The sequence below is a fragment of the Pinus tabuliformis genome, chromosome 1_1 (genome assembly GCF_031772625.1).
Source record: "Pinus tabuliformis cultivar Carrire ecotype Pingquan chromosome 1_1, CPIR1, whole genome shotgun sequence".
Classification (NCBI taxonomy): Eukaryota; Viridiplantae; Streptophyta; class Pinopsida; order Pinales; family Pinaceae; genus Pinus; species Pinus tabuliformis.
Window position 1 is genome coordinate 418,707,392 of NC_142297.1, and position 18,043 is coordinate 418,725,434.

The following is an 18,043-nucleotide window of genomic DNA, read 5'->3' on the forward strand; positions in this document are numbered from 1 at the left end:
ACTGGGTAAGTCTGTGTACTATGTATAATTTATAAATGACTTCTCAAGGAATACATGGATATATTTTCTTAAGAAGAAACCTGAAGTCTTTGATAGGTTTAAAGAATTTAAGGCTCTCGTGGAAAACCAGACTGAGAAGAAGATAAAGGTGTTGAGGACAGATAACAGTGGAGAGTTTTGCAGTAAGGAATTTGAAGAATTTTGTAAGAATTGTGGTATAGCACAGTAGAATACTACTCCATACCCACCTGAGAAAAATGGAGTTTAAGTATGGGGGATTTACGCAGTGCATTATATTAGATATCATTTTTGGGATTCAACTGCGTTAAGTAAGTCATTCAAACGTATGACCATTTCCATGAGAGGTAGTCGTAACTGACTAATTTCTCATGATTTTTGAATAGTTCACTTAGCACTCATTGCATCGGGTGATGCTCACAGGGGTGAAGAAGTGGGATTGAAACTAGTGAAATGTGGAGAACGAATCACATAGCATCAATCATCACTTCCGGGGCTTGCACCCGGTAACCAGGACTTCCCAGGAGGTCACCCATCCCAGAACTCCTCTGGCTCAAGCGCGCTTAACTGTGGAGTTTTCCCCACAATCAAGCCCACTTAGCTTGCTACCCCATTTGCAAAACCTTAGCAAGTATTGTGCCTCATGAACCATTCAAGTAGAGATCCCTTGACTCTTTTTGAATTTAAGTATGGGGGATTTACGCAGTGCATTATATTAGATATCATTTTTGGGATTCAACTGCGTTAAGTAAGTCATTCAAACGTATGACCATTTCCATGAGAGGTAGTCGTAACTGACTAATTTCTCATGATTTTTGAATAGTTCACTTAGCACTCATTGCATCGGGTGATGCTCACAGGGGTGAAGAAGTGGGATTGAAACTAGTGAAATGTGGAGAACGAATCACATAGCATCAATCATCACTTCCGGGGCTTGCACCCGGTAACCAGGACTTCCCAGGAGGTCACCCATCCCAGAACTCCTCTGGCTCAAGCGCGCTTAACTGTGGAGTTTTCCCCACAATCAAGCCCACTTAGCTTGCTACCCCATTTGCAAAACCTTAGCAAGTATTGTGCCTCATGAACCATTCAAGTAGAGATCCCTTGACTCTTTTTGAATTTAAGTATGGGGGATTTACGCAGTGCATTATATTAGATATCATTTTTGGGATTCAACTGCGTTAAGTAAGTCATTCAAACGTATGACCATTTCCATGAGAGGTAGTCGTAACTGACTAATTTCTCATGATTTTTGAATAGTTCACTTAGCACTCATTGCATCGGGTGATGCTCACAGGGGTGAAGAAGTGGGATTGAAACTAGTGAAATGTGGAGAACGAATCACATAGCATCAATCATCACTTCCGGGGCTTGCACCCGGTAACCAGGACTTCCCAGGAGGTCACCCATCCCAGAACTCCTCTGGCTCAAGCGCGCTTAACTGTGGAGTTTTCCCCACAATCAAGCCCACTTAGCTTGCTACCCCATTTGCAAAACCTTAGCAAGTATTGTGCCTCATGAACCATTCAAGTAGAGATCCCTTGACTCTTTTTGAATTTAAGTATGGGGGATTTACGCAGTGCATTATATTAGATATCATTTTTGGGATTCAACTGCGTTAAGTAAGTCATTCAAACGTATGACCATTTCCATGAGAGGTAGTCGTAACTGACTAATTTCTCATGATTTTTGAATAGTTCACTTAGCACTCATTGCATCGGGTGATGCTCACAGGGGTGAAGAAGTGGGATTGAAACTAGTGAAATGTGGAGAACGAATCACATAGCATCAATCATCACTTCCGGGGCTTGCACCCGGTAACCAGGACTTCCCAGGAGGTCACCCATCCCAGAACTCCTCTGGCTCAAGCGCGCTTAACTGTGGAGTTGCTGAAAGAATGAAAAAGACGTTGACGGAAAGGGCAAAAAGCATGCTTAGTGGTGTTGGGTTAGGACAGGAATTTTGGGCAGAGGCGGTGGAGACAGCATGTCACCTGGTCAACAGATCACCTTCATCAGCGTTGGGGGATAATACTCCATAAGAGGTATGAACTGGTAAGAAACCCTCTCTTTCAAATATGAGGGTATTTGGATGTGATGAATATCTACATGTTCCAAAGGAGAAAAGAACCAAGTTGGATAGTAAATCTGAAAAGTGCATCTTTATTGGGTATAAGGATGGTTTAAAGGTTTATAAGCTTTGGAACCCAGTAACAAGGAAGGTTATGTACAACTAAGATGTGGTGTTTAGAGAGGTGAAAGATATTATTAACTATGAAGTCGAACCAAAGGAACCTGAGAAGATAGAGTTTGAGCTTAAGGAGGAAGAATCGAACTCTACAACAGAGGAGGAATCAGAAGACGAGATCAGTTCGAGAAAGAAGGCAGCCGGAAAGGTATAGTCCATCTGATTTCTATTCAAATTTTGTTTTATCTGTTACTGATGGTGATCCCATAACTGTGAAGGAAGCAGTAGATTCAGAGGATGGTAAACTCTAGAAAGAGGCCATGGTTGATGAAATGTCATCTTTGCACAAAAATGAGGCTTGGGATCTAGTGGAGTTGTCGGCTGGAAGTAAACCCATTAGTAGCAAATGGGTGTTCAAGAAGAAGACAAATGTAGAAGGAAAGGTGGAGAAATACAAAGCTCGGTTGGTAGCAAAAGGTTATTCCCAAGTGCCGGGAATTGATTTTGGTGATATTTTTTCTCCTGTTACCAAGGTAACTTCTATTAGATTACTTTTATCTGTTGCTGCTACTTTTGATTTTGAGGTAGAACAGATGGATGTGAAGATAGCATTTCTTCACGGGGATCTGGAAGAGGAGATCTACGTGAAGCAACCTGAAGGCTTTGTGGTGAAGGGTAAGAAAGAACTAGTATGCAAGTTAAAGAAGTCTTTGTATGGGTTAAAACAGTCACCAAGGATGTGGTACCAGAAATTTGATACATTTATACGGGGACTTGGCTTCACTAGAAGCAAAGCAGATCACTGTGTGTATTTTAAATTAATTGGTGACCGTGTTATTTATTTGGTCTTGTATGTGGATGATATGTTGCTGGTTGGAAATGAAAAAAAAAAAAATATCCAGGATTTGAAGACCCAATTGTCCTCCAAATTCGACATGAAATATATTGGTGCTGCAAACTATATTTTGGGCATGGAAATTAAAAGAGACCGAGAAAAGAGGAAGCTCTGGTTAAACCAGAGGAAGTATGTCGATACAATACTGCAGAGGTTTAATATGCAGGATAGTAAACTGGTGAAGGCTCCTATTTCTATAGGTGTGATGCTATCTGTTGAACAGTGTCCCAAGACACAAGAAGAGGAAGAGGACATGTCTCGTGTTCCATATGCAAGTGCAGTCGGTAGCTTGATGTATGCAATGGTTTGTACTAGACCAGACATTGCACATGCAATGGGAGTATTGAGCAGGTTTATGTCAGAACCAGGGAAGGAGCACTGGACAACAGTGAAGCGAGTTTTCAGGTATTTGTGTGGCACTAGTGATTATGGTTTGTGCAACCAAGGAAGACCAGGATTGGACAGAGTGTTGGATATTCATGGCTTTGTTGATGCAGACTGGGTTAGAGATCTGGATCAGAGAAGATATACAAGTGGGTATGTGTTTAACCTATTTGGAGGTGCAGTCAGTTGGATGAGTAAGAAACAATCTGTAGTGGCACTATCAACTACAGAGGCAGAATACATGGCAGCCACTCATGCAAGCAAGGAAGCAGTTTGGTTGCAAAGATTGTGTTCAAGTATGGGGTTAGTACAGGGAGCTATAAGGATAGACTATGACAGCCAAAGTGAAATTTTCTTAGCAAAGAACCCTGCATATCATTCAAAGACAAAGCACATTGATATTTAGTATCACTTTGTGAGGGATATGATAGAAGGAAAAAAGATGTTGCAGGTAAAGGTGGACACTTTGAAGAATACTGCAGATGCATTGACAAAATCTATGATCTTTGAGAAGTTCTCTTGGTGTAGAGAAACAATGGTCATTATAGGGCTGGATAAAGGACTAAGCTCTCTTGTGGCCCCCTATGGAATGAAAACAACACATGGGAGAATGTTGGGTTGTGTTATGTTCTTTCCACAACTAGCCCACGTAGTTAATCTGGGGGTTAGAGCGGGGGCATCCCCCCCACCTTGTTGTGCCGATTACGTAGTGGGGGGGTCACAAGGGGTTTGAGGGGTGTAGGTAGCCCCCCTCTATGGGTTCGGGGGCAGTGCCCCAGAAAATTTTGTTTTTGGACCCTATATTAGGTTGGGCAGACCTACTTATCGTTTTGTGCATGATTTTCGCACATGGTTTTGGGCGCGATGGTTTTCAGTCCATGGTATTGGATGCTTCGGAATGTGTAAATATGCATTGTAACATTGAAAGGAATATAATAAAAAAATCAAGCTGGTAGACCCAGTTTTGGGATCCAAGGGAAAATCTCTGTGTATATGTGTTTTATGTGTTATGCTCTCGCATTGTTTATTTTCTGTGTTTTAGAATTCGTATGTAGGTGATTTCTATACGGGGTTAAAACCTACAAAAATATTGTGTTATATGCACTCTCAAGGGAAGAGGAAGACACAAATGGTTTACTATGTGTTATTTTCATTCCAATTTGACTAGGTGAAAGAAGCATGGATAGAATGGAATAAAAATAAGGTGGTGTGCAAGCTCATTTAACAACTACAAGAGGACCTTAATGTAGTAGAAAAATTTATATGGAAGAATGATTTGTTATGGTATAAAATATCACTTATATAAGAATCCTCAACTCAAATAGAAGGTCATTTTAGAATTATATACTTATCTTGTATGACATTCAAAGCTCTTGGAAATTGTTGTAATCTAGCGGAAAGTATGCATTTTTACCAGTAGACATGCACAAGTAAACGTACAGAAATCATGTAAAAGAGACAAGACATAGTAATGGGGAGATAACCAAATAACATATATGTATTTAGCATTATATATGGAATCATCACTTACATTGGTATACCGTAACTGCCGAATTAATCACACTATCTAGTTTGTCATTAGTTATCCAACCATCGTATTACAATATGTTACAATGAGGCTAGTCGGTTGGGTTGACTAGCCTTTTCATATTCGACTTGTCAGTCAACCCAACTAGCTCCTTCAACCTCTCCCCCGCCCTCAATGCCTTCTTCGTCCCAAAGAAGAGGGAGAGTTGGAAAAAACAAAAGACAAGACAAAAATACAAACGGGACTTTTTACATTAACATTTTTGAATCACAATTAAAAGAAATTACCAAGTTCAAACAATTGGTGGATCGAAGCCTAGTGCTTCTACTACTGTGGTCGTCATCTCTGAGAATGGTTGGGGCAGCTTGTTCATTGTTTGATCAACCTCTTCTACATGAGACTGTTGTTCTGAGACGACAAGAAATGTGGAAACACTAGGTGCATAGAATTGATGGGTAGGTCATTGCGGATGTGGAGAGGTGGAATGTTCTTACGGTGTAGGACTTGTGGTAGGAAAAGCAGTACGATAGATCGGCTCTTTTGTTTATGCTTTTCATCTTGATCGTCTTGTTGTTGGTGTCGCTCTGAACTCTGCTTTACTCTTAAGAGGTTGCAGAAGCCGGCCTCGCGCTCCATTGATGTTCCTTGGTCTAATTATATGACTATTCCTAGAATGGTTTTTTATGGATATTTTAGTTGTTATGTCAGTTACATTTATAAAAGATTTTAGTTAATGTTAGAGATTTAGGTTAATTAGAAGAAAATTGAAAGATGATAAACGTAATAATTCAATTTATTTATTTATTTATTAAATAGTTAATTTTTTACATATTGGTCGGTTAGCTATTAATAGTTTACAACTAACCTATACTAACTATTATTTATGTAATGTATTTTTTAAGACAAACATCGTTAACAAGTGACTTGAAAAGGTGATCCTGCAATGTTTTTAACTGAATTTCTCCCGACAATCGGATATCTTCAATAACAAATGGATTGATCCATGCGAATTCAAGTTTTTTCAGTTTTTCTTTCATACGTTTGTCGTATATTAGTACTAGATTGCCAACTTGGAAGTATTTAGGTTGTAGGTTTCTATTGTGCCATGCTTTTTGTTGGTACATGTTAATTTGTTGATGATATAGCACATACAGTCAGTCTTCTTCCAATTGATGCAATTGTTCGAGTCATTGTGCCTGTAATTTTGAATTATATTTAAGGTTGACACGGCTAGCATGTTTATTGAACAGTGAAATGGTACGATAGCTTCCTCTCTAAAAACAAGTTCAAACGACATTGACCCCGTCGACTACTTATATGTTGTGCGACACGCCCATAAAATTGTTGGAATCTTGTCGTCCCAATCGTCCTTATCTATGTTGCATATTTTCAATAATCCTTTGTGCAAAGTTTTATTAAACGACTCAATTGCACCATTTGCTTGGGGGTGGTATGTGGTAGTTTTTCTATGTTCAATCATGAATTTTTATGTAAGTACTTCAATTGTGCCACTAAAAAAGTTTGTTCCTCTATTGCTAATGAGGACTAGGGGGCATCCAAAACGCATCACCATTTTTTCATATATAAATTTGGTTGCAACTTCCTTAGTGCATGATACTACTGGTTCTGCTTATGCCGATTCCGTTACATATTCAACTGCAGTGATGATGTACTTTGCACTTATTTGTTTTTCTCTCTTAGGGAATGCTCTAACAAAGTCAATCTCCCATATTTCAAATGGTATAGATGAACTTATGGAATGTAACAACATTTGTAGTTTTAGAAGGGATCAATCGGTTCTCTAACATATGTCACATTTTTATACATGTTGGTGACAATCACAAAATATAGTCAACACAACACAAGCCATCTTGCATTATTTTTATGGTCAATCGTGTTAGGCTTGGTAGTGTCCTCCAGGACCCCCTTTATGGGATTCATCAATAATAGCTTACCTTTCGTGTTCAAGGACACACCTCCAGAGTACTTCGTCAATTCCTAGTTTATAGAGTTGGTCATTTATTAATGTGTATGGTGTTGCTTTAATTACTAAAATCTTTTTATTTTTTTCGGTTAATCCTTCTCACGATTTACCTATGTGGAGAAATTATGCTATTTCGACGAGTTCGATGGGGAATGATAAAATCTTGAATAGGTTTGCGTCGGGAAGATTGTCTTCAATCTCTATCGGTTCACCTTATGATTCCAATCGAGATAAATGATCAGGTTCAACATTTTGTTTCCCAGTTCAGACGAGAAATTCAAATTCAAATTCCTAAAATAACAGTGACCATCAGAAAATCCTGCCTTGATGCATAGGTTTGTTGACGAAGTATTTTAAAGCCTCATGATCAATATAAAATATGAAAGGATTTTCCAAAAGGTAATGCCGGAATTTCTATAGAGAAAATATCATTGCTAAGGCTTCACACTTTGTTGTTGAATAGTTTCTTTCTACTTTGTTAAGCTTACGACTGGCATAAGAATTTGGGTGATCTATTAATTCTTCGTTGGGTTGCGCTAAGACTACTCTGACTGCCACATTTGATGCATCAACATGAACGTGAAACTGTTTAGACCAATCTGGGAATTTAAGAATTGGATCTTCAACCAATTTTTTCTTTAATAACTGAAATGATTCATTAGACCAAACAAAAGGAATATTTTTTTTCAGGAGTTTATCCATTGGGAATGTTATGTTGGAGTGGTGTCTAATGATTCATTTGTAATACCCTGTATGTCCTAGAAATATTTTAATTTGCTTCTGCTTAACTAGAGGTTTTAAATCTAGAATTATCTTTATTTTCGCCATATCTAATTCCGTCTTTGGAAACAATGTGACTTAGTAGTGTTCTGATGGGAGTTGCAAAGATACACTTTTTTATATTAAGGGATAATTGTATATGTCTACACCTTTCGAGCATTAGCCTTAACCATTGAATATGATCCTTTAGTAGTGTGTAGACTATCCAGTCATCAAAGTAAATAGCCATGGTCTTATAGATGTATTCCTGAAATTCCTTGACGACAATTCTCGAGAATACAACTAGTGCATTTTTTAATCCGAACGACATTACTCTATATGAAAAAGAGTCGAATTTTGTAATAAATGTTGTTTTTTCTCGGTCTTCTTCTGTTATGGGCATTTGATTATACCCTAAAAAGTTGTTTGTAAAGGAATAGTAATCATGTCCTGCTACTTCATTAATGATTTCGTCAACAAAAGGAGTTGGAAATGGATCAGTAATTGTTAGCTTATTTAATCTATGATATTCGACACATATATGAAGCCTTATTGGGTCATGATATTTTGGTTGAACGACCATAGGGCTTGCCCATTTTGATGTTTCTATCAGCTATATAATATTGGCGGCAAGCATTCCTTCTATTTCTTTTTGTACAATAGGTTTGTATTTATGAGCTAATTTATACGGTCTCTTCTTTATTGGCTTCGCTCTTGGGATCAGATTGATCCTCATTTCTCCCATTTCTTTAACTAATCCTTTCAAGTCTTTGTAGTCTCAAGAAAATACATCCTGGTTTTCTTTGATAAAGTCAACAAATTTCGTTATTTTTTTCTCCGACCAATAGTCATCGAGTCGGGTGATTTTTGGTCGATCATCATTTGATATGTCAACTTATTTTATTTTAATTTATGTGTCCATCCAGTTGGGCTCCTTATATTTGTCAATTTGATGTTCTCCAACTTTTACCTCCTGATATGTCGGTGGAAAATTTAACTTGTTTGGTTTATCTATATCAAGTTTGTCGACTTTGTATATTGACTGGATTTTCTTATAATTTTTTGGATGATGATTATTCAAGGTAAAACTATGGCCAGCAATGGGTGATTCTTCCTTTTCTAACTAGTTGGCCATCTTGTGTTCTTTTCTCTGTGGCCAAACATGTTAATCCTTATATCCAATTTTTCACCATTCTGATTCAAAAAATTTTGATGTGTTCAACAGGGTCCTGACCAACAGTGAAAATTGTTATTTTTTCTTGTGAGAATAAATTTCTTCCTCCAAATCACTCAATTAAATAAGAGGTTACAATCGCGCAAGCTTGAAGTCAGGATGAGCATGTATTCCACCATCTCACTGCCTAAACAGTGAAGGTTTGAACTAAACTTTAAATTCATCCTTGTTCTCCAATTGATTTGTTACCTATTATGCATGGTTAACTGGGGATGCCCTTTCTTTAAAGCAGATGTGAGAACTAGAGTCCGTGGTTAAATTAGTAGGGAGTAGGGATGGTGTTTCTCAGTAATTCTTTTCTCGAATGGTTGGCACAACTTTGATGGAATAGCAAGGTTGGATTCTAGATGTCGGAATATCTTGTATCGATCGGCACTCCCATTAGGGGAATTTTGAGGTCTAAAATGGTCCTCCTAAGGAAATTTTAAAATAATAGTGGAAATACTAAAATAAGATTACATTACAACATCAAATTATAGAGGGAAAAAAGAAAAAACTATTTTTTCAACCTGTATTTTCAACTTATCTCCCTATAGGTTTACTCAAATTTCGAGCGACAACACTTGTTGGATGCATAATTTGATTCCTCGTCCAAGGAGTAACCATGTTGCATATTTTCGATGGACTCCACTACACAAAAAATGAGAAATACATTAAAAGCGTGATTGCAATCACGTTTTGTCATGCATTTCTCATTTTTCGTGTAGCAGGGTCCATCGCAAGTATGCAGCGTGGGTACTCCTTGGGTGAGGAATTAATTTTTGCACCCAACTAGTACTCCTGCTCGAAATTTTATTAAAAATTTAGGGAGAAAAGTTTTAAACACGAGTTGAAAAAGTAGTTTTATTATTTTAATATTTTTTAATCTTTTTACTTTTTTACTCCAAAAATGGTGAATCATCCCTCATGGTTGACATCATCATCTTGAATCCTATTGGTTCTTATAAATTTTATTTTGGTTGTACATTTTTCTTAGGAGGTCCATTTTAGACCTCAAAATTCCCCTAATGGTTGCATTTGATTCGTAATTCTTGATTTTCTATTCGTAGAGTTCAGTGTCTGAGTTCTATCCAATTGAAAGAGGAGATCCAATTAAGATTTCGCTTGAAGATTTTGGCTCCACATTGTCACGGTCTTCATGTAATACTTGATATAGTTTTATGATTTCATCTTCTCCATCAGTTATTATCTTTTGCTTTGATTGTTAGGTCCCTATAATATTAGTTTAGCCCCCTTATTGTTATTGTTAGTGTAGCCCCCTTATTTTTATTTTGGTGCCCCATAGAATCCCACTATTGTTATTGTTGTGCCCTTACATTATTATTGTTTTGTAGGCTCTGATTATATTGTGACCTATTAGACTCCTATATATACAAAGGAGGCCTTGTCATTTGTATCAACAGATAATTGTTCTTTGGATTCAATGGTTTCATTGCTTCAAACAGGACATCGTGCAATTTCCACTAAAACGTTTTTTACGAAGCTTCAGAAGCTAAAATTGCAACCACATGGAGCCAAAATATCGGTGAATTTTGTTCCAGAATTTTAAATCTTGTTTCACTATATTTGCAGAAATATGGTCCGAAGAAGATAGGGTTTTTGTAGGCTCCATAATTCAATATTAAACAAGTGACCTATGGAAAATCGTCATAACTTTCGTTTCACGCATCAGATTTGAATTCTATAAAAAAAGTGGTTGAAATTGCACAGACTGTAGTTTTTCGTGTAGAAATTTCAGGTTTGAATGTTGAAACAATGACACATGGAATCCCATACAACTTCACTCCACTAAACCAATCCATAATCACATCATCATGGGAGATTTGGCATAATTCTATATTGAAGAATCCAATATTAGTCTGAATTGTGGCATTGAAAAGGAGATTCATATGGATACCACGGGGTCGAATTTCACAACTTGGAAATATGAAATTACAGAGATACAACAATTTCAATATCGATCTCCTAAAAAGCAAGAAAAAAGTGTGTATTTTTTTAAATACATAACTTTTGTTTGAAAAAATTGTTTGAAGTGATTCAAAGGGCATATTGAATCATAGATATCATTATTTGGTTTTAAAATTCTGAAGGTTGAAACAGTGACACATGGCATCCCGTACAACTTCACTTTACTAAACCAGTCCATAATCACGTCATCATGGAAGATTTGGCATAACTCTATATTGAAGAATCCAATATTGGTCTGAATTGTGGCATTGAAAAGAATATTCATAGGGATACCACGACGCTGAATTTCAGACCTTGGAAATCTGAAATTACAGAGATACAACAATTTTAATATCGAGCTCCTAAAAGGAAAGAAAAAAGTGTGTATTTTTTTAAATTTTACATAACTTTTGTTTGAAAAATCAGTTTGAAGTGATTCAAAGGGCATATTAAAGCATAGATATGAGTATTTGGTTCTAAAAGTCCTCCGGAACAAAATAATTCTACACCCATTAAGCCCTTAGAAATATTTATTATGACGCATGAAGAGGAAGAATTGCAACATGATATATCAAAATTATAGGACCAAGTGCAACAAATTTTTCTCTCACAAAGATCAACCAAAGATGATATGGATGGATTAAAAGGGGACATGGATGGATTAAAAGGCGACGTGGATGGTTTAAAAATAGAAATAAAAGGCGACATGGATGGTTTAAAACTATAAATAAAAGGTGACATTAATGGCTTAAAAGCAAACATGGAAGCAATGATGAATGTTAAGATGGAAGGATTATAAGTTGTTGCAAGAAAGGTTTCAAGGTGGTGATAAGGTAATCCATGAAGAATCATGATGATGACAGAATGAATATGAATTATGATTTTATAGACTCCAATGTGGGATTTAAGAACCACCACATTCCAAAAATAGATATGAGTAAGTTTGATGGCATGGATCAGGGAACATGGATACTACAAATGGAGCAGTGTTTTGATATACAAGGTGTGCAACCCTCACAAAAGGTATGTATTGTATCTCTATATTTAGAACCCAATCAGTTTGTATGTTATAGATGGATTTGTCCTCATAAGCCACTTGTCAACTGCTCAATTTTTACGAAGGAAATGATAGCACATTATGAAGATACAAAGAGAAACACATTTTTTAGTAAATTGATAAATCTCAAACAAAAAGGTTCAATGGCGGATCACATTGAAGACTTCCAAAAATTGAATATTAGGGTAACTGATATTCCAGAAGAGCATAGGATTGATGTCTTCATAGGAACTTTAAAAGATAACATCCAACATGAGGTTCACTCATTGGAAAAAGCATTTAGGGTGGTAAGAAAAATTGAAAACAAAATTATGGCAACAAGGAAGTCTACCACTCACAACTATAAAGATGATGGTTTTGTTTCTCCTAGTATTCCACAAGCTAAAAGGTTGACACCACCATAATTGGAGGAAAAATAGAAAAATGGATTTGTTACAATTGTGATAGAAAATAAACTAAAGGTCATAAGTGTGCTGAGAAGAAATTATTCTACATAGATTGTGAAGAAGAGGAAGAAACGGAATAAGAAACATCAAAAGAGGAGGATATACATCAGGAACCAACACCATAGAAAGAGGAAATGAATCTAACCATATCTTGCAATACATTGGTAAGAATTACCACTCCTTAAACTCTCAAGTTAGAAGGATATATCAAGAAGAAAAAGGTAATAGTATTGAATGATTCGAGTAGTACCCATAATTTTATTCATTGTAATATAGCCAAGGAATTGAATTCCTTCTTTTATCCAACACCAAAGTGTCAAGTGATGGTTGAAAATGGAGGAACTATAAATTTCTTTGGAAAGCGCCATAATATCAAGCTAACCATGGAGGAATATGTATTGAATATTCCAATGTTTTCCATTCCAATAGGTGGTGTTGATGTTGTACTAGGAGTCCAATGGTTACAATCTTTGGGGACGATAGATTTCAATTTTCAAAAACTTTACTTGAAATTTTTTTTGGAATGAAGGGAAGTTGAATTAAGGGGTATCATAGGGAAACCAAGAAAGATAATCAACTTTAATGGCATGACAAAGCTTCTGAAGAAATAACAATGGGGCATAATTGCAAAATTATGCTCACTAGAGGTTCAAACATCGAAATCATCTATTTCTCCATATCTCAAAAAAGTCTTGGACAATCATTCCAAGGTATTTGAGACTCCCAAATACCTCCCACCTATTCATGATCATGATAATGTTATTCATTTAACTCCAGGAAGTGTTCCTCCAAACATCAGGCCTTACAGATATCCTTATGCCCAAAAGAGTGAAATAGAATGTATGGTTGCACAAATGCTAGAGGTGTAGAAATTTTTAATAATTAAACACTTATTCACAGAGATTATCCCGATTATACACTATTTCGGAATACATGCATAATACATAACCTCCTCTACGTTGATCATCAATATAGCAGCATTAAAAACAATGAAACATCAATTGCATGCACACATTAACATGGTATGTAACCCGGGGAAAGCATACAGCTAAAAACCCCACACTATCTATATATTATAATGATTGAGAACATGTAACAATACATAGTACAATACTCCTCACAAGTACTCAGTACTATCTCCACCTGTTACACACAAAACTAGCTCAGATCCGAACAAGTCACATGTTCAAATCTCCTCCACTGCTTTGCCTGCCTCCACTGCACAATCCTGCAAGAGAAATCGCGTGAGCACAAGCTACAATTTCTTTGATATTGGTCCACATTGTGCAGTCCTCATTGGCATAACTCAATCCATGCATGTGAAAATCTCATGCACAACTGATAGTCACAAGTCACCCTTTCACTTACCTCTAACACCTGTTTCTGTTGAACTGTCCATGCACTGAGTTAACTGATGTATTCTTTAGTTGCTTTATGAGTTAATAATTAGTGAATTAATTAACAATCAATTCACACAACTCATCACTAGTGTATTCTTTAGTTAGACTAAATACAACTAGTTCAACTAAGTCAAACTGAACACAACTCCATCAACTCCACATCCATCTCCACAGAACTCACATGCATGAGTTCTAACTGAAGTCCTCCATGCAATAGCTCAACTAACACATAAGAAACCACGTGATTCCTTCTGTCAGGTGCATGTGCCACATCTGTAGTTCACACTGAAGTGCTCCAAGAGAATAAGATAATGTTTAGAGTCCAAATATTACTAAGGGCTAATAATATTTGACTGTTTCTATTTTTAGCCTGGTAATCTAAAAATAGACTATGATCACTCCATTGTGAACCAAAAATAGAAGTCCATCTATTTTTCCCAACATAACCAATCATCCATAAACAACATACTGCAACTCATAGACCATGATCCATATGTCTAAAAATAGACATAGTCTAAAAATAGACTTTGCGCCAAAAATAGCCTGCGGGCCCACTTAGTGAAGGCGACTCCTTTCCACTAAGATCCATCATCTTGTTGCATTTTCAACACTCCCTCTCAACAAGATATGGATTATCAACAACCCCTATCCTGCAACTCTGGAATTTTCTGCATGCAACACATTTGCCCGGTCCACTTTCTCCAACAACACTTGGAACAAAAAAAAACTCCCAACTGACCACTCTATTGGGCTAGGAACATACTCTGATGTTGAAGCTCTACCTGCTGCTGACAAGTGCTCCCTCTCTGACATCTACGCTACTGCAACATCTCCATGCATCTCGCACCATTGCACACTTCTCTGTGCCACCTAGCACTGTGCAAAACACTTGTGTCTATCGCATTACTGCGGCGTGCTAGCTATGCACTGTCCTGGGATTCCCTACGTTGTCTCTCTCTCTGCCACTCCATCCGCATCTGTCTCTACCTAATCAGTCAGTTCTTGCTACTCCACATTGGGGCTCCTGTAGCAAGGTCTCATCCAAGAGGTTGGGTACCTCAAGGATCCTACCCCTCCTCCTTGGGACGATCAATCCACATCACCCCACCTCCTACCTGGAGGTATGGCTGCATGCGATCCCTCTGTGCACCTGGCTCGATGTTTCCCCCTACTGGAGGTCTCTGCATGAGTAGATGTCTCTACTCGATCTCCTCTCAACTTCCCTTGTTGTGGCTGCTCCACAACCTCCTGAAGTTGCTGCACCAATCATGGCTCCTCCACAATCATCTAAGACTTCTTCTGGCTCTGCATGTTGAAAGGTAATATATGCTCCCTCTCAACCACCAAGTCTCCATCAGTTGCCTCGCTTCTCAAGGCTTTGCATGCATCTTGAACCTCAAGAGCATACAAGTTCTTGACCCGTGAACCAATATGCTTCACCTGTCTAGTGATGATGTGTCTAAGGAAAGCCTTTCCCTTACTGAAGACTACATCATAACCTCCGTCTTCCAGCATCGTGATCGACACCAAGTTTCTCTCCAGTCCTGGTACATACTTGATATCGGTCAAGGTAAGGCGATCTCCATGCTCCCTCTGAAAAATAACCGTGCCTACACCTGAGACACTATACTTCTCATCATTACCCATCGCTATGAGTATCTGGAGTTCTGTCTCCTCCAAAGTACTGAACAAACTTTTGTCACCGGTCATGTGGAAAGAAGCTCCACTATCAAGAAACCAACCACTTCCCACCATGGATGAACCATGCATGCGAAGAGTGTGAAGTCCAAATCAAACTATGAAGCAAGTGCCTCACCTTCAAATCCTTCCCTAGATCCCTTCTTGGATTTCTTCTTTGGGCAATTAGTATCATAATGGCCCAACTCATGGCAACGAAAGCATCTCACCTTCGACTTGTCAACCTTCTTCCCATTATTGGAAGAACTAGATTCGGAAAGAGAACCCTTCTCCTTCCCCTTCTTCACCTTACTCGCTAAGGCACAGTTCTCCTCATCATGCATAGATGAAGAACTATCTCTGGTGCTCCGTCTGATCTCCTCTTGCACAAGATCCGACCAAATTCTCTCCCATCCTGGCAATTTCTCTCGACCATTGACAAAGTCCTGATAGGAATGCCAACTCTTCGGAAGGCCAAGGAGAGCCAAGCTCGCCAAGTCCTTATCATCAACAGTCACCCCCACACTTCCCAGCTCATCCCTGCATTGGGTGAACTTCGTGAGATACTGGGGCATACTGTCTCCATTCTCACACTTAGATGTTTCTGAGTTTATCCTTGAGCACCATTCCACCAGCTCAAAACTCAACTGCTTCTGATCTAAAATTCATGAGAGCAAAGTATTTCTCGTACAGAGATCGATTGTATGTGCATTCATCGGATATCTCACCTTCCAAAAGAAGGATGAATCCAGAGGCTACCTGGCCCGATTACAGACTCTGCCTGAAGAAATAAAATGTAAACACTTTCTGAATAGTAGATATGATGATCAACAGCTCTGATACCATGTAGAAATTTTTCTACAAATCATCTAGCTTTGATACCATGTAAAAATTTTGAATAATTAAAAACTTATTCACAGAGATTATCCCGATTATACACTATTGCGGAATACATGCATAATACATATACTCCTCTACGTTGATCATCAATTTAGCAGCATTAAAAACAATGAAACATCAATCGCATGCACACATTAACACAGTATGTAACCCAGGGAAAGCATACAGTTGAAAACCCCACACTATCTGTATATTATAATGATTGAGAACATGTAACAATACATAGTACAATACACCTCACAAGTACTCAGTACTATCTCCACCTGTTACACACAAAACTAGCTCAGATCCAAACAAGTCACAGGTTCAAATCTCCTCCACTGCTTTGCCTGCCTCCACTGCACAATCCTGCAAGAGAAATCACGTGAGCACAAGCTACAATTGCCTTGATATTGGCCCACACTGCGCAGTCCTCATTGGCATAACTCAATCCATGCATGTGCAAATCTCATGCACAACTGATAGTCACAACTTACCCTTTCACTTACCTCTAACACCTGTCTCTATTGAACTGTCCATGCACTGAGTTAACTGATGTATTCTTTAGTTGCTTTATGAGTTAATAATTAGTGAATTAATTAACAATCAATTCACACAACTCATCACTAGTGTATTCTTTAGTTAGACTAAATACAACTAGTTCAACTAAGTCAAACTGAACACAACTCCATCAACTCCACATCCAACTCCACAGAACTCACATGCATGAGTTCTAACTGAAGTCCTCCATGCAATAGCTCAACTAACACATAAGAAACCACGTGATTCATTTTGTCAGCTGCATGTGCCACATCCGTAGCTCAAACTGAAGTTCTCCAAGAGAATAAGATAATGTTTAGAGTCCAAATATTACTAAGGGCTAATAATATTTGACTGTTTCTATTTTTACCCTGGCAATCTAAAAATGACTCTGATCACTCCACTGTGAACCAAAAATATAAGTCCATCTATTTTTCCCAACATGACCAATCATCCGTAAACAACAGACTGCAACTCATAGACCATGATCCATATGTCTAAAAATAGACTTTGCGCCAAAAATAGCCTGCGAACCCACTTAGTGAAGGCGACTCCTTTCCACTAAGATCCATCATCTTGTTGCATTTTCAACAGGAGGTTGGTATAATTCAACCTAATCAAAGTTCGTTCTCTGCTCTATTAGTATTGGTGCACAAGAAGGATAGATCATGGCATATGTGCCTGGATTATAAGGAGCTCAACAAGCTCACTATTAAAGATAAATTTCTCATTCCTTTCATTGATGAATTATTGGATGAATTACATGGAACAATTTACTTCACTAATTTGGATCTTCGTTCAGGATATCATCAAATTAGAATGAAGACTGAAGACATTATGAAAATAGTATTCAAAACTCATGAAGGTCATTATGAATTTTTGGTCATGTCTTTTGGACTTACTAATGCACCTTCCACATTTCAAGGTTTGATGAATTCAATTTTCAAACCCTTCCTTAGAAAATTTGTGTTAGTATTTTTTGATGATATACTAATCTACAGCAAGTCTTGGAAGGATCATGTTCAACATGTTGACAGGGTGCTCAAACTAATGGAGGAGAAACAATTATATGCAAAAACCTCCAAATGTTTCATTGGAGTATAGGAGG